Consider the following 18,911-nt stretch of genomic DNA (forward strand, 5'->3'; position numbering starts at 1 on the left):
AATAGAATTATTCTGGCTTGTGTGAAATCATGTGGAGGCCCTCCTCCTGAGAGGATCAAATTGAACAAATTTTGTAAGAATGGCAACAACTGCGGGGACAGCAATTTATAATAATCAGCATTGAGGCCATCAGGGCCCGGGGCTTTACCCTTGGACAGTTGACCAATGGCCATTCGAAGTTCTTGTTCTGAAATAGTGCTTACAAGTGCCTTACCTTCATCATCTATCAAGGACGGGGCTCCAGCTTTCCTAATAAAGTCCATACCCAGCAAAGGATTATCAGTGGGGGCTGTATATAAGCGTGTGTAATAATCTAGAAAAGACGCAGCAATATCAGGTGCAGACAGCAAAGGGCCTGTATCCGTGACTATCTTTGGTATGTGTGTTGGTGGTCGCTGGCTTCGTATCACAGACGCTAGCAATTTGCCGGCTTTATTGCCCCATCTAAAGTAACGTTTTTTTTTGATAATCCAATGAGTTTTGCGCCTTTTCGATGCATGAGTCATACAACGCCTTTGTGTCAATATATAGTTGACGAGTTTCTGGAGTAGTACTAGACAACATTGCAGCGTAAGAGTTGGAGACTGCTAGACTTAGGTCCTGCAGCCGTTGGTTCAGAAACTTTCGTTTAGCAGCGACATATGCGATTACGTGGCCCCTCATCACCGGTTTAGAAGCCACCCAGAATAGATTAACATCATCTATGTGCTGGGCGTTATCTTTAACGTAATTTGAAAACTGATGTTCCAAGGACAACTTCAAATCTGGAGATTCCGATAAGTAGGCGGGAAATCTCCAATTAAAGGAGGATAATCTTGGGGAGGAGAGTGACAGAGTAAACCATGTTGGGGCATGATCCGAAACGGCAATATTTTTAATTCTGGAGCGGTGGACTCTAACTAACAAAGAGGTGGGGATGAGCCATAGATCAATCCTAGAAGAGGTATGGTGTGGATGGGAGTAGAACATGTATTCCCTACCCACCGGATTTTGAAACCTCCACGGGTCCGTAAGATCTAGGGAATCTATCAGTAAAGCAAGTGCGGTTGAAGGTGTGTTGCGGGTGGCATTAGCAGATTTATCTAAGGACTGGTTAAGGGTGGTGTTGAAATCTCCGCCAAGGATTATGTGTCCCATAGTCCAAATACTGAAATTTAACATAAATATCCGTGAAGAAAGCATTGTTGGGACCAGTAGGGGCATATATCGTTGCTATGGTATCAATTTCACCCTCTAGACGTACTTTCACAAAAAGATAGCGCCGTTCAGGGTCATTTAGTGTATCTAAGAATATGTATTGTAAAGATTTAGTAATAATAAGAACCCCCCCCCCCCCCCCCCCGTTGCTTAGTAGTAAAAGAGACTGAAATATAATCAGAGAACCAAGTATCCCTAAGAGTGTTAGGGTCCCCATCCCACCAATGTGTTTCCTGTAACACCGCCACATCTGGTTTAAGCCGCTTCAGATGTTGCAGCACTTTTTCCCGTTTAAGCGGAGTGTTAAGGCCTTCCACATTCCAAGTCAAGAACTTTATATGCTCCCGTTTCATGAGTAACGAAGTCTGTGCATGTGTCATATCAACCAATACCTAGCCTTGGATAAAAAGAAAAAAATTCAAATAATGTGTTAGGGATGGCAGCCTCTTACCCACCTCTGTCTCCTGCATAACACATTTAACAAAATCAATGTACGATAAAATATACATGCCACAAGTCTAACTTTTTTCTTACATTTTTGAACCCAAACTATAGGCCGAAAAGGCCCAACAGGAACATCAGTAACACTATTGAAATGAAAAGGGAGGGGAGGGAACTGGGAACAGAGGATAAAACAATCGCCAATAAGGCGATAAAAACAAGCGGGCCAAAAGAGCCCATATGACCATATTAACTTGCGCCTATGGCACAGTAGCAATGATACCTTTGTTGGAAACAGTAAGCAAAAGGTAAACAACAAACCTAACCATAATAATATTACAATTCATGGAAAAGATGTTATACTTGCGAACCAGTCCTGGTTTTAGTCCGCGTCATCAGACAACACATGTGGGTGTGCAGAAATTGAAGCAAGAAAAGATTTTACGGGTTGTACAGACTCAAATAAATTATTTTTTCCATCCAGTTGCACTCTCAGCTTGGCCGGATATAGGAGTGCAAAACGTATACCAGCATCGAAGAGGGATTTACAAAGAGGCGCAAATTTCTTTCTTTTCATTGCAACCTGGTAGGAGAAGTCCTGAAACAACAAAAGTCTATCACCATGATAGTCCAGATCACGAGATCTTCTATAGGCATCCAGCACACATACTTTATCAACGTAGTTCAAGAACTTGAAAATAACTGGCCTGGGTCTGCGACAATAGTTTTGTCGGTACGGACCGATGCGATGAACTCTATGAGCATGGCGCCCAATTTAGGTAAACAGCCCAATTCTGTAGGAAGCCACACTGACACCAACTCCATCAGGTCTTTTTGTTTGACAGATTCAGGTAGACCTATCAGGCGAAGGTTGTTTCGACGATTTCTATTTTCAAGATCTTCTAGTTTGTCGTGTATCGCGAGTAAGGACGCATCCTGAGAGGCGATAGTGGCTTTCGCAGTAATCAGGTCATCCTCTACATTACAAATTCTTTGTTCAGCTTCGTCAAAGCGAGCACTATGTTCTTTAACTTGAGTGACAGTAGATTCAATGGCCGCCTGTAGGCCAGCGAGCTTTTTGTCAAGGAGAGGGGACAACAAATCGGATATCTCTTGGGATTTGGCTATAGATGCTGTGCTGTAAGCAGTGGGATCAGATACACCTTGTAATACATCATCGCCCGGCGGTGAGGGCGGAGGGCTCTATGCCGGCATGGCGTTGGCTCTCGTTTCCCGAGCTTTGGTGTTCGTGCCGCCCTGCCACCTCTCTGTGATTTAGCAACAAATTTATCCATAGCAACAATAAAAAATAAAAAAAGGGGAAACGGCACCAAGCCTGTTTAGATATATGTGGAGAAAATATAGGCCAGCAACACGACTCTTCCCAAACCTGTCACAACCGCCCGGCGGGAGGCGAGATGTCAAACAAAGTCCTGCCCTTTAAGGTGTCCGCTGAAGCAGGGGAGCACAAAGCAGCTTGGCACACTAGGATGTGGCAGCAGGGTTATATGCATGGGAGAGTAAGAGGATGGTGCCTCCAAGTCACAGTCTGCCCTCCAAAAGGGTAGTAATCACCAGACACAGCCGTGTCAATGCAAGGGGGGAGGTAAGGATGCAGAGAGAAAATCCAGCATGAATACTTTCTGTTAGTGCTGTGGCTCCAGCACAAGTAATACAGCTGCACGCAGGGGGAGAGAGCGGCAAGTCAGGGCCAGGAGTGTGCTCTCCATACACGGCGGTATCAGTGCAGAGGAGAGAGGGGGGACGGGCACCGGGAGAAGTGCCTGCTAGGAGGTCTCACCTCAGGCACTGCGGCTCCATCACAGACAAGGCGGCTGAGTACAGGGAGAGAGGGAGCAGCGGGTCACGGCTGTAATTTTGACCGTGCACCGCTCGTCTCCAGCACACCGCACCAACGATGAGGATCTGCAGTCATGGCAGAAGAGGAGAGCGGGCTCGGGAAGATGGCACCCACCGGGTAGCGTCCTCCCGAATGCTATGATTCCGGTGACAGCAGGGCGGTGGGGAGCCGGGGATGGCAGCCTCTTACCCACCTCTATCTCCAGAGCCCAATAAGCCGATCCTGGGCACTAATCCCCGCTTAGAGTGTAGTTTTTGGAGCTGGGGAACGGAGAGCTCTTTAAAACGCGGCCTGTCACTTGGTCCGGCCAGCGGAAGTCCATATTGTATTTTTTTATTTTTTTTGTATAGGGTGTCAGGGACACGGAGCCCTGATTGGCCCGCAACTCACTCAATATTAAAGTAAGGGTGACCATCAATGGGCAAAACCATCAATGGTTCCCTTACAGACGATTTCCCACCATCGAGGTTATCCATCCATGTAGGATGTCCACTCTGTAGGAGGAGTGGTAATGCACACAGGTGTAGGATGTGCACTCTGTAGGAGGAGTGGTAATGCACACAGGTGTAGGATGTGCACTCTGTAGGATCAGTGGTAATGCACACAGGTGTAGGATGTGCAGTCTGTAGGAGGAGTGGTAATGCACACAGGTGTAGGATGTGCACTCTGTAGGTAGGAGTGGTAATGCACACAGGTGTAGGATGTGCAGTCTGTAGGAGGAGTGGTAATGTACACAGGTGTAGGATGTGCACTCTGTAGGAGGAGTGGTAATGTACACAGGTGTAGGATGTGCACTCTGTAGGAGGAGTGGTAATGCACACAGGTGTAGGATGTGCACTCTGTAGGAGGAGTGGTAATGCACACAGGTGTAGGATGTGCACTCTGTAGGAGGAGTGGTAATGCACACAGGTGTAGGATGTGCACTCTGTAGGAGGAGTGGTAATGTACACAGGTGTAGGATGTGCAGTCTGTAGGATGAGGGATAATGCACACAGGTGTAGGATGTGCACTCTGTAGGAGGAGTGGTAATGCACACAGGTGTAGGATGTGCACTCTGTAGGAGGAGTGGTAATGTACACAGGTGTAGGATGTGCAGTCTGTAGGAGGAGTGGTAATGCACACAGGTGTAGGATGTGCAGTCTGTAGGATGAGGGATAATGCACACAGGTGTAGGATGTGCACTCTGTAGGTAGGAGTGGTAATGCACACAGGTGTAGGATGTGCACTCTGTAGGAGGAGTAGTAATGTACACAGGTGTATGATGTGCAGTCTGTAGGAGGAGTGGTAATGCACACAGGTGTAGGATGTGCACTCTGTAGGAGGAGCGGTAATGTACACAGGTGTAGGATGTGCACTCTGTAGGAGGAGTGGTAATGCACACAGGTGTAGGATGTGCACTCTGTAGGAGGAGTGGTAATGCACACAGGTGTAGGATGTGCAGTCTGTAGGAGGAGTGGTAATGTACACAGGTGTAGGATGTGCACTCTGTAGGAGGAGTGGTAATGCACACAGGTGTAGGATGTGCACTCTGTAGGAGGAGTGGTAATGCACACAGGTGTAGGATGTACAGTCTGTAGGAGGAGTGGTAATGCACACAGGTGTAGGATGTGCACTCTGTAGGTAGGAGTGGTAATGCACACAGGTGTAGGATGTGCACTCTGTAGGAGGAGTGGTAATGCACACAGGTGTAGGATGTGCACTCTGTAGAAGGAGTGGTAATGCACACAGGTGTAGGATGTGCAGTCTGTAGGAGGAGTGGTAATGCACACAGGTGTAGGATGTGCAGTCTGTAGGAGGAGTGGTAATGCACACAGGTGTAGGATGTGCAGTCTGTAGGAGGAGTGGTAATGCACACAGGTGTAGGATGTGCACTCTGTAGGAGGAGTGGTAATGTACACAGGTGTAGGATGTGCACTCTGTAGGAGGAGTGGTAATGCACACAGGTGTAGGATGTGCACTCTGTAGGAGGAGTGGTAATGCACACAGGTGTAGGATGTACAGTCTGTAGGAGGAGTGGTAATGCACACAGGTGTAGGATGTGCACTCTGTAGGTAGGAGTGGTAATGTACACAGGTGTAGGATGTGCACTCTGTAGGAGGAGTGGTAATGCACACAGGTGTAGGATGTGCACTCTGTAGGATCAGTGGTAATGCACACAGGTGTAGGATGTGCACTCTGTAAGATGAGGGATAATGCACACAGGTGTAGGATGTGCACTCTGTAGGTAGGAGTGAAAATGTACACAGGTGTAGGATGTGCAGTCTGTAGGATCAGTGTTAATGCACACAGGTGTAGGATGTGCACTCTGTAGGATGAGGGATGATGCACACAGGTGTAGGATGTGCACTCTGTAGGTAGGAGTGGTAATGCACACAGGTGTAGGATGTGCACTCTGTAGAAGGAGTGGTAATGCACACAGGTGTAGGATGTGCAGTCTGTAGGAGGAGTGGTAATGCACACAGGTGTAGGATGTGCACTCTGTAGGAGGAGTGGTAATGCACACAGGTGTAGGATGTACAGTCTGTAGGAGGAGTGGTAATGCACACAGGTGTAGGATGTACACTCTGTAGGTAGGAGTGGTAATGCACACAGGTGTAGGATGTGCACTCTGTAGGATCAGTGGTAATGCACACAGGTGTAGGATGTGCACTCTGTAGGATGAGGGATAATGCACACAGGTGTAGGATGTGCACTCTGTAGGTAGGAGTGGTAATGTACACAGGTGTAGGATGTGCAGTCTGTAGGAGGAGTGGTAATGCACACAGGTGTAGGATGTGCACTCTGTAGGAGGAGTGGTAATGCACACAGGTGTAGGATGTGCACTCTGTAGGTAGGGGTGGTAATGCACACAGGCGTAGGATGTGCAGTCTGTAGGTAGGAGTGGTAATGCACACAGGTGTAGGATGTGCAGTCTGTAGGTAGGAGTGGTAATGTACACAGGTGTAGGATGTGCAGTCTGTAGGTAGGAGTGGTAATGTACACAGGTGTAGGATGTGCAGTCTGTAGGAGGAGTGGTAATGTACACAGGTGTAGGATGTGCACTCTGTAGGAGGAGTGGTAATGCACACAGGTGTAGGATGTGCAGTCTGTAGGAGGAATTATAATGCACACAGGTGTAGGATGTGCACTCTGTAGGTAGGAGTGGTAATGTACACAGGTGTAGGATGTGCACTCTGTAGGAGGAGTGGTAATGCACACAGGTGTAGGATGTGCAGTCTGTAGGAGGAGTGGTAATGCACACAGGTGTAGGATGTGCACTCTGTAGGTAGGAGTGGTAATGCACACAGGTGTAGGATGTGCACTCTGTAGGATCAGTGGTAATGCACACAGGTGTAGGATGTGCACTCTGTAAGATGAGGGATAATGCACACAGGTGTAGGATGTGCACTCTGTAGGTAGGAGTGAAAATGTACACAGGTGTAGGATGTGCAGTCTGTAGGATCAGTGTTAATGCACACAGGTGTAGGATGTGCACTCTGTAGGATGAGGGATAATGCACACAGGTGTAGGATGTGCACTCTGTAGGTAGGAGTGGTAATGCACACAGGTGTAGGATGTGCACTCTGTAGAAGGAGTGGTAATGCACACAGGTGTAGGATGTGCAGTCTGTAGGAGGAGTGGTAATGCACACAGGTGTAGGATGTGCACTCTGTAGGAGGAGTGGTAATGCACACAGGTGTAGGATGTGCACTCTGTAGGAGGAGTGGTAATGCACACAGGTGTAGGATGTACAGTCTGTAGGAGGAGTGGTAATGCACACAGGTGTAGGATGTACACTCTGTAGGTAGGAGTGGTAATGCACACAGGTGTAGGATGTGCACTCTGTAGGATCAGTGGTAATGCACACAGGTGTAGGATGTGCACTCTGTAGGATGAGGGATAATGCACACAGGTGTAGGATGTGCACTCTGTAGGTAGGAGTGGTAATGTACACAGGTGTAGGATGTGCAGTCTGTAGGAGGAGTGGTAATGCACACAGGTGTAGGATGTGCACTCTGTAGGAGGAGTGGTAATGCACACAGGTGTAGGATGTGCACTCTGTAGGTAGGGGTGGTAATGCACACAGGCGTAGGATGTGCAGTCTGTAGGTAGGAGTGGTAATGCACACAGGTGTAGGATGTGCAGTCTGTAGGTAGGAGTGGTAATGTACACAGGTGTAGGATGTGCAGTCTGTAGGAGGAATTATAATGCACACAGGTGTAGGATGTGCACTCTGTAGGTAGGAGTGGTAATGTACACAGGTGTAGGATGTGCACTCTGTAGGAGGAGTGGTAATGCACACAGGTGTAGGATGTGCAGTCTGTAGGTAGGAGTGGTAATGCACACAGGTGTAGGATGTGCACTCTGTAGGTAGGGGTGGTAATGCACACAGGCGTAGGATGTGCAGTCTGTAGGTAGGAGTGGTAATGCACACAGGTGTAGGATGTGCAGTCTGTAGGTAGGAGTGGTAATGTACACAGGTGTAGGATGTGCAGTCTGTAGGAGGAATTATAATGCACACAGGTGTAGGATGTGCACTCTGTAGGTAGGAGTGGTAATGTACACAGGTGTAGGATGTGCACTCTGTAGGAGGAGTGGTAATGCACACAGGTGTAGGATGTGCAGTCTGTAGGAGGAGTGATAATGTACACAGGTGTAGGATGTGCACTCTGTAGGTAGGAGTGGTAATGTACACAGGTGTAGGATGTGCACTCTGCAGGAGGAGTGGTAATGTACACAGGTGTAGGATGTGCACTCTGTAGGATGAGGGATAATGCACACAGGTGTAGGATGTGCAGTCTGTAGGAGGAGTGGTAATGCACACAGGTGTAGGATGTGCACTCTGTAGGAGGAGTGGTAATGCACACAGGTGTAGGATGTGCAGTCTGTAGGAGGAGTGGTAATGTACACAGGTGTAGGATGTGCACTCTGTAGGATGAGGGATAATGCACACAGGTGTAGGATGTGCACTCTGTAGGAGGAGTGGTAATGCACACAGGTGTAGGATGTGCACTCTGTAGGTAGGAGTGGTAATGCACACAGGTGTAGGATGTGCACTCTGTAGGAGGAGTGGTAATGCACACAGGTGTAGGATGTGCACTCTGTAGGAGGAGTGGTAATGCACACAGGTGTAGGATGTGCACTCTGTAGGTAGGAGTGGTAATGCACACAGGTGTAGGATGTGCAGTCTGTAGGATGAGGGATAATGCACACAGGTGTAGGATGTGCACTCTGTAGGTAGGAGTGGTAATGCACACAGGTGTAGGATGTGCACTCTGTAGGTAGGAGTGGTAATGCACACAGGTGTAGGATGTGCACTCTGTAGGATGAGTGGTAATACACACAGGTGTAGGATGAGTAGTCTGTAGGAGGAGTGGTAATGTACACAGGTGTAGGATGTGCACTCTGTAGGAGGAGTGGTAATACACACAGGTGTAGGATGTGCACTCTGTAGGAGGAGTGGTAATGCACACAGGTGTAGGATGTGCAGTCTGTAGGAGGAGTGGTAATGTACACAGGTGTAGGATGTGCACTCTGTAGGAGGAGTGGTAATGCACACAGGTGTAGGATGTGCAGTCTGTAGGTAGGAGTGGTAATGCACACAGGTGTAGGATGTGCAGTCTGTAGGATGAGGGATAATGCACACAGGTGTAGGATGTGCACTCTGTAGGAGGAGTGGTAATGCACACAGGTGTATGATGTGCAGTCTGTAGGAGGAGTGGTAATGCACACAGGTGTAGGATGTGCACTCTGTAGGAGGAGTGGTAATGTACACAGGTGTAGGATGTGCACTCTGTAGGAGGAGTGGTAATGCACACAGGTGTAGTATGTGCACTCTGTAGGTAGGAGTGGTAATGCACACAGGTGTAGGATGTGCACTCTGTAGGAGGAGTGGTAATGCACACAGGTGTAGGATGTGCACTCTGTAGGAGGAGTGGTAATGCACACAGGTGTAGGATGTGCACTCTGTAGGAGGAGTGGTAATGTACACAGGTGTAGGATGTGCAGTCTGTAGGAGGAGTGGTAATGTACACAGGTGTAGGATGTGCAGTCTGTAGGAGGAGTGGTAATGCACACAGGTGTAGGATGTGCAGTCTGTAGGAGGAGTGGTAATGCACACAGGTGTAGGATGTGCACTCTGTAGGTAGGAGTGGTAATGCACACAGGTGTAGGATGTGCACTCTGTAGGAGGAGTGGTAATGCACACAGGTGTAGGATGTGCACTCTGTAGGAGGAGTGGTAATGCACACAGGTGTAGGATGTGCACTCTGTAGGAGGAGTGGTAATGCACACAGGTGTAGGATGTGCACTCTGTAGGAGGAGTGGTAATGCACACAGGTGTAGGATGTGCACTCTGTAGGAGGAGTGGTAATGCACACAGGTGTAGGATGTGCACTCTGTAGGAGGAGTGGTAATGCACACAGGTGTAGGATGTGCACTCTGTAGGAGGAGTGGTAATGCACACAGGTGTAGGATGTGCACTCTGTAGGAGGAGTGGTAATGCACACAGGTGTAGGATGTGCACTCTGTAGGAGGAGTGGTAATGTACACAGGTGTAGGATTTGCACTCTGTAGGTAGGAGTGGTAATGCACACAGGTGTAGGATGTGCAGTCTGTAGAAGGAGTGGCAATGTACACAGGTGTAGGATGTGCAGTCTGTAGGAGGAGTGGTAATGTACACAGGTGTAGGATGTGCACTCTGTAGTAGGAGTGGTAATGCACACAGGTGTAGGATGTGCACTCTGTAGGTAGGAGTGGTAATGCACACAGGTGTAGGATGTGCAGTCTGTAGGAGGAGTGGTAATGTACACAGGTGTAGGATGTGCAGTCTGTAGGAGGAGTGGTAATGTACACAGGTGTAGGATGTGCACTCTGTAGGAGGAGTGGTAATGCACACAGGTGTAGGAAGTGCACTCTGTAGGAGGAGTGGTAATGCACACAGGTGTAGGATGTGCACTCTGTAGGAGGAGTGGTAATGCACACAGGTGTAGGATGTACAGTCTGTAGGAGGAGTGGTAATGCACACAGGTGTAGGATGTGCACTCTGTAGGTAGGAGTGGTAATGCACACAGGTGTAGCATGTGCACTCTGTAGGTAGGAGTGGTAATGCACACAGGTGTAGGATGTGCACTCTGTAGAAGGAGTGGTAATGCACACAGGTGTAGGATGTGCAGTCTGTAGGAGGAGTGGTAATGCACACAGGTGTAGGATGTGCAGTCTGTAGGAGGAGTGGTAATGCACACAGGTGTAGGATGTGCACTCTGTAGGAGGAGTGGTAATGCACACAGGTGTAGGATGTACAGTCTGTAGGAGGAGTGGTAATGCACACAGGTGTAGGATGTGCACTCTGTAGGTAGGAGTGGTAATGCACACAGGTGTAGGATGTGCACTCTGTAGGAGGAGTGGTAATGTACACAGGTGTAGGATGTGCACTCTGTAGGAGGAGTGGTAATGCACACAGGTGTAGCATGTGCACTCTGTAGGTAGGAGTGGTAATGCACACAGGTGTAGGATGTGCATTCTGTAGAAGGAGTGGTAATGCACACAGGTGTAGGATGTGCAGTCTGTAGGAGGAGTGGTAATGCACACAGGTGTAGGATGTGCAGTCTGTAGGAGGAGTGGTAATGCACACAGGTGTAGGATGTGCAGTCTGTAGGAGGAGTGGTAATGCACACAGGTGTAGGATGTGCACTCTGTAGGAGGAGTGGTAATGTACACAGGTGTAGGATGTGCACTCTGTAGGAGGAGTGGTAATGCACACAGGTGTAGGATGTGCACTCTATAGGAGGAGTGGTAATGCACACAGGTGTAGGATGTACAGTCTGTAGGAGGAGTGGTAATGCACACAGGTGTAGGATGTGCACTCTGTAGGTAGGAGTGGTAATGCACACAGGTGTAGGATGTGCACTCTGTAGGATGAGTGGTAATACACACAGGTGTAGGATGAGTAGTCTATAGGAGGAGTGGTAATGTACACAGGTGTAGGATGTGCACTCTGTAGGAGGAGTGGTAATACACACAGGTGTAGGATGTGCACTCTGTAGGAGGAGTGGTAATGTACACAGGTGTAGGATGTGCACTCTGTAGGAGGAGTGGTAATGCACACAGGTGTAGGATGTGCACTCTGTAGGAGGAGTGGTAATGCACACAGGTGTAGGATGTGCAGTCTGTAGGAGGAGTGGTAATGCACACAGGTGTAGGATGTGCAGTCTGTAGGATGAGGGATAATGCACACAGGTGTAGGATGTGCACTCTGTAGGAGGAGTGGTAATGCACACAGGTGTAGGATGTGCACTCTGTAGGAGGAGTGGTAATGTACACAGGTGTAGGATGTGCAGTCTGTAGGAGGAGTGGTAATGTACACAGGTGTAGGATGTGCACTCTGTAGGAGGAGTGGTAATGCACACAGGTGTAGGATGTGCACTCTGTAGGAGGAGTGGTAATGTACACAGGTGTAGGATGTACACTCTGTAGGAGGAGTGGTAATGCACACAGGTGTAGGATGTGCACTCTGTAGGAGGAGTGGTAATGCACACAGGTGTAGGATGTGCACTCTGTAGGTAGGAGTGGTAATGCACACAGGTGTAGGATGTGCACTCTGTAGGAGGAGTAGTAATGTACACAGGTGTATGATGTGCAGTCTGTAGGAGGAGTGGTAATGCACACAGGTGTAGGATGTGCACTCTGTAGGAGGAGTGGTAATGTACACAGGTGTAGGATGTGCACTCTGTAGGAGGAGTGGTAATGCACACAGGTGTAGGATGTGCACTCTGTAGGAGGAGTGGTAATGCACACAGGTGTAGGATGTGCACTCTGTAGGAGGAGTGGTAATGTACACAGGTGTAGGATGTGCAGTCTGTAGGAGGAGTGGTAATGTACACAGGTGTAGGATGTGCAGTCTGTAGGAGGAGTGGTAATGCACACAGGTGTAGGATGTGCACTCTGTAGGTAGGAGTGGTAATGTACACAGGTGTAGGATGTGCACTCTGTAGGTAGGAGTGGTAATGTACACAGGTGTAGGATGTGCACTCTGTAGGAGGAGTGGTAATGCACACAGGTGTAGGATGTGCACTCTGTAGGAGGAGTGGTAATGCACACAGGTGTAGGATGTGCACTCTGTAGGAGGAGTGGTAATGTACACAGGTGTAGGATTTGCACTCTGTAGGTAGGAGTGGTAATGCACACAGGTGTAGGATGTGCAGTCTGTAGAAGGAGTGGCAATGTACACAGGTGTAGGATGTGCAGTCTGTAGGAGGAGTGGTAATGCACACAGGTGTAGGATGTGCACTCTGTAGGAGGAGTGGTAATACACACAGGTGTAGGATGTGCAGTCTGTAGGAGGAGTGGTAATGTACACAGGTGCAGGATGTGCAGTCTGTAGGAGGAGTGGTAATGCACACAGGTGTAGGATGTGCACTCTGTAGTAGGAGTGGTAATGCACACAGGTGTAGGATGTGCACTCTGTAGGTAGGAGTGGTAATGTACACAGGTGTAGGATGTGCAGTCTGTAGGAGGAGTGGTAATGTACACAGGTGTAGGATGTGCACTCTGTAGGAGGAGTGGTAATGCACACAGGTGTAGGATGTGCACTCTGTAGGAGGAGTGGTAATGCACGCAGGTGTAGGATGTACAGTCTGTAGGAGGAGTGGTAATGCACACAGGTGTAGGATGTGCACTCTGTAGGTAGGAGTGGTAATGCACACAGGTGTAGGATGTGCACTCTGTAGGAGGAGTGGTAATGCACACAGGTGTAGCATGTGCACTCTGTAGGTAGGAGTGGTAATGCACACAGGTGTAGAATGTGCACTCTGTAGAAGGAGTGGTAATGCACACAGGTGTAGGATGTGCAGTCTGTAGGAGGAGTGGTAATGCACACAGGTGTAGGATGTGCAGTCTGTAGGAGGAGTGGTAATGCACACAGGTGTAGGATGTGCACTCTGTAGGAGGAGTGGTAATGTACACAGGTGTAGGATGTGCACTCTGTAGGAGGAGTGGTAATGCACACAGGTGTAGGATGTGCACTCTGTAGGTAGGAGTGGTAATGCACACAGGTGTAGGATGTGCACTCTGTAGGATCAGTGGTAATGCACACAGGTGTAGGATGTGCACTCTGTAAGATGAGGGATAATGCACACAGGTGTAGGATGTGCACTCTGTAGGTAGGAGTGAAAATGTACACAGGTGTAGGATGTGCAGTCTGTAGGAGGAGTGGTAATGCACACAGGTGTAGGATGTGCACTCTGTAGGAGGAGTGGTAATGCACACAGGTGTAGGATGTGCACTCTGTAGGTAGGGGTGGTAATGCACACAGGTGTAGGATGTGCAGTCTGTAGGTAGGAGTGGTAATGCACACAGGTGTAGGATTTGCACTCTGTAGGTAGGAGTGGTAATGTACACAGGTGTAGGATGTGCAGTCTGTAGGAGGAGTGGTAATGCACACAGGTGTAGGATGTGCACTCTGTAGGAGGAGTGGTAATGCACACAGGTGTAGGATGTGCAGTCTGTAGGAGGAGTGGTAATGTACACAGGTGTAGGATGTGCACTCTGTAGGATGAGGGATAATGCACACAGGTGTAGGATGTGCAGTCTGTAGGAGGAGTGGTAATGTACACAGGTGTAGGATGTGCACTCTGTAGGATGAGGGATAATGCACACAGGTGTAGGATGTGCAGTCTGTAGGAGGAGTGGTAATGCACACAGGTGTAGGATGTGCACTCTGTAGGAGGAGTGGTAATGCACACAGGTGTAGGATGTGCACTCTGTAGGAGGAGTGGTAATGTACACAGGTGTAGGATGTGCAGTCTGTAGGAGGAGTGGTAATGGACACAGGTGTAGGATGTGCACTCTGTAGGTAGGAGTGGTAATGCACACAGGTGTAGGATGTGCACTCTGTAGGTAGGAGTGGTAATGCACACAGGTGTAGGATGTGCAGTCTGTAGGATGAGGGATAATGCACACAGGTGTAGGATGTGCACTCTGTAGGAGGAGTGGTAATGCACACAGGTGTAGGATGTGCACTCTGTAGGAGGAGTGGTAATGTACACAGGTGTAGGATGTGCAGTCTGTAGGAGGAGTGGTAATGGACACAGGTGTAGGATGTGCACTCTGTAGGAGGAGTGGTAATGCACACAGGTGTAGGATGTGCACTCTGTAGGAGGAGTGGTAATGTACACAGGTGTAGGATGTACACTCTGTAGGAGGAGTGGTAATGCACACAGGTGTAGGATGTGCACTCTGTAGGTAGGAGTGGTAATGCACACAGGTGTAGGATGTGCACTCTGTAGGAGGAGTGGTAATGCACACAGGTGTAGGATGTGCAGTCTGTAGGAGGAGTGGTAATGCACACAGGTGTAGGATGTGCAGTCTGTAGGATGAGGGATAATGCACACAGGTGTAGGATGTGCACTCTGTAGGAGGAGTGGTAATGCACACAGGTGTAGGATGTGCACTCTGTAGGAGGAGTGGTAATGTACACAGGTGTAGGATGTGCAGTCTGTAGGAGGAGTGGTAATGTACACAGGTGTAGGATGTGCACTCTGTAGGAGGAGTGGTAATGCACACAGGTGTAGGATGTGCACTCTGTAGGAGGAGTGGTAATGTACACAGGTGTAGGATGTACACTCTGTAGGAGGAGTGGTAATGCACACAGGTGTAGGATGTGCACTCTGTAGAAGGAGTGGTAATGCACACAGGTGTAGGATGTGCAGTCTGTAGGAGGAGTGGTAATGCACACAGGTGTAGGATGTGCAGTCTGTAGGAGGAGTGGTAATGCACACAGGTGTAGGATGTGCAGTCTGTAGGAGGAGTGGTAATGCACACAGGTGTAGGATGTGCACTCTGTAGGAGGAGTGGTAATGTACACAGGTGTAGGATGTGCAGTCTGTAGGAGGAGTGGTAATGCACACAGGTGTAGGATGTGCACTCTGTAGGAGGAGTGGTAATGCACACAGGTGTAGGATGTACAGTCTGTAGGAGGAGTGGTAATGCACACAGGTGTAGGATGTGCACTCTGTAGGTAGGAGTGGTAATGCACACAGGTGTAGGATGTGCACTCTGTAGGAGGAGTGGTAATGCACACAGGTGTAGGATGTGCACTCTGTAGGATCAGTGGTAATGCACACAGGTGTAGGATGTGCACTCTGTAAGATGAGGGATAATGCACATAGGTGTAGGATGTGCACTCTGTAGGTAAGAGTGAAAATGTACACAGGTGTAGGATGTGCAGTCTGTAGGAGGAGTGGTAATGCACACAGGTGTAGGATGTGCACTCTGTAGGAGGAGTGGTAATGCACACAGGTGTAGGATGTGCACTCTGTAGGTAGGGGTGGTAATGCACACAGGTGTAGGATGTGCAGTCTGTAGGTAGGAGTGGTAATGCACACAGGTGTAGGATTTGCACTCTGTAGGTAGGAGTGGTAATGTACACAGGTGTAGGATGTGCAGTCTGTAGGAGGAGTGGTAATGCACACAGGTGTAGGATGTGCACTCTGTAGGAGGAGTGGTAATGCACACAGGTGTAGGATGTGCAGTCTGTAGGAGGAGTGGTAATGTACACAGGTGTAGGATGTGCACTCTGTAGGATGAGGGATAATGCACACAGGTGTAGGATGTGCAGTCTGTAGGAGGAGTGGTAATGCACACAGGTGTAGGATGTGCACTCTGTAGGAGGAGTGGTAATGCACACAGGTGTAGGATGTGCACTCTGTAGGAGGAGTGGTAATGCACACAGGTGTAGGATGTGCAGTCTGTAGGATGAGGGATAATGCACACAGGTGTAGGATGTGCACTCTGTAGGAGGAGTGGTAATGCACACAGGTGTAGGATGTGCACTCTGTAGGAGGAGTGGTAATGCACACAGGTGTAGGATGTGCACTCTGTAGGTAGGAGTGGTAATGTACACAGGTGTAGTATGTGCAGTCTGTAGGTAGGAGTGGTAATGCACTCAGGTGTAGGATGTGCAGTCTGTAGGAGGAGTGGTAATGCACACAGTTGTAGGATGTGCACTCTGTAGGAGGAGTGGTAATGCACACAGGTGTAGGATGTGCAGTCTGTAGGAGGAGTGGTAATGTACACAGGTGCAGGATGTGCAGTCTGTAGGTAGGAGTGGTAATGCACACAGGTGTAGGATGTGCACTCTGTAGGAGGAGTGGTAATGTACACAGGTGTAGGATGTGCACTCTGTAGGAGGAGTGGTAATGTACACAGGTGTAGGATGTGCACTCTGTAGGAGGAGTGGTAATGTACACAGGTGTAGGATGTGCACTCTGTAGGTAGGAGTGGTAATGCACACAGGTGTAGGATGTGCACTCTGTAGGAGGAGTGGTAATGCACACAGGTGTAGGATGTGCAGTCTGTAGGAGGAGTGGTAATGCACACAGGTGTAGGATGTGCACTCTGTAGGTAGGAGTGGTAATGTACACAGGTGTAGGATGTGCACTCTGTAGGAGGAGTGGTAATGCACACAGGTGTAGGATGTGCACTCTGTAGGAGGAGTGGTAATGCACACAGGTGTAGGATGTGCACTCTGTAGGTAGGAGTGGTAATGCACACAGGTGTAGGATGTGCAGTCTGTAGGATGAGGGATAATGCACACAGGTGTAGGATGTGCACTCTGTAGGTAGGAGTGGTAATGCACACAGGTGTAGGATGTGCACTCTGTAGGTAGGAGTGGTAATGCACACAGGTGTAGGATGTGCACTCTGTAGGATGAGTGGTAATACACACAGGTGTAGGATGAGTAGTCTGTAGGAGGAGTGGTAATGTACACAGGTGTAGGATGTGCACTCTGTAGGAGGAGTGGTAATACACACAGGTGTAGGATGTGCACTCTGTAGGAGGAGTGGTAATGTACACAGGTGTAGGATGTGCACTCTGTAGGAGGAGTGGTAATGCACACAGGTGTAGGATGTGCACTCTGTAGGAGGAGTGGTAATGCACACAGGTGTAGGATGTGCACTCTGTAGGAGGAGTGGTAATGCACACAGGTGTAGGATGTGCAGTCTGTAGGAGGAGTGGTAATGCACACAGGTGTAGGATGTGCAGTCTGTAGGATGAGGGATAATGCACACAGGTGTAGGATGTGCACTCTGTAGGAGGAGTGGTAATGCACACAGGTGTAGGATGTGCACTCTGTAGGAGGAGTGGTAATGTACACAGGTGTAGGATGTGCAGTCTGTAGGAGGAGTGGTAATGTACACAGGTGTAGGATGTGCACTCTGTAGGAGGAGTGGTAATGCACACAGGTGTAGGATGTGCACTCTGTAGGTAGGAGTGGTAATGCACACAGGTGTAGGATGTGCACTCTGTAGGAGGAGTAGTAATGTACACAGGTGTATGATGTGCAGTCTGTAGGAGGAGTGGTAATGCACACAGGTGTAGGATGTGCACTCTGTAGGAGGAGTGGTAATGTACACAGGTGTAGGATGTGCACTCTGTAGGAGGAGTGGTAATGCACACAGGTGTAGGATGTGCACTCTGTAGGAGGAGTGGTAATGCACACAGGTGTAGGATGTGCACTCTGTAGGAGGAGTGGTAATGTACACAGGTGTAGGATGTGCAGTCTGTAGGAGGAGTGGTAATGTACACAGGTGTAGGATGTGCAGTCTGTAGGAGGAGTGGTAATGCACACAGGTGTAGGATGTGCAGTCTGTAGGTAGGAGTGGTAATGCACACAGGTGTAGGATGTGCACTCTGTAGGATCAGTGGTAATGCACACAGGTGTAGGATGTGCACTCTGTAGGAGGAGTGGTAATGCACACAGGTGTAGGATGTGCACTCTGTAGGAGGAGTGGTAATGCACACAGGTGTAGGATGTGCACTCTGTAGGAGGAGTGGTAATGCACACAGGTGTAGGATGTGCACTCTGTAGGAGGAGTGGTAATGCACACAGGTGTAGGATGTGCACTCTGTAGGAGGAGTGGTAATGTACACAGGTGTAGGATTTGCACTCTGTAGGTAGGAGTGGTAATGCACACAGGTGTAGGATGTGCAGTCTGTAGAAGGAGTGGCAATGTACACAGGTGTAGGATGTGCAGTCTGTAGGAGGAGTGGTAATGCACACAGGTGTAGGATGTGCACTCTGTAGTAGGAGTGGTAATGCACACAGGTGTAGGATGTGCACTCTGTAGGTAGGAGTGGCAATGTACACAGGTGTAGGATGTGCAGTCTGTAGGAGGAGTGGTAATGCACACAGGTGTAGGATGTGCACTCTGTAGTAGGAGTGGTAATGCACACAGGTGTAGGATGTGCACTCTGTAGGTAGGAGTGGTAATGTACACAGGTGTAGGATGTGCAGTCTGTAGGAGGAGTGGTAATGCACACAGGTGTAGGATGTGCACTCTGTAGGAGGAGTGGTAATGTACACAGGTGTAGGATGTGCACTCTGTAGGAGGAGTGGTAATGTACACAGGTGTAGGATGTGCACTCTGTAGGA

Source organism: Pseudophryne corroboree, chromosome 10 (genome assembly GCF_028390025.1).
Source record: "Pseudophryne corroboree isolate aPseCor3 chromosome 10, aPseCor3.hap2, whole genome shotgun sequence".
Taxonomy (NCBI): Eukaryota; Metazoa; Chordata; class Amphibia; order Anura; family Myobatrachidae; genus Pseudophryne; species Pseudophryne corroboree.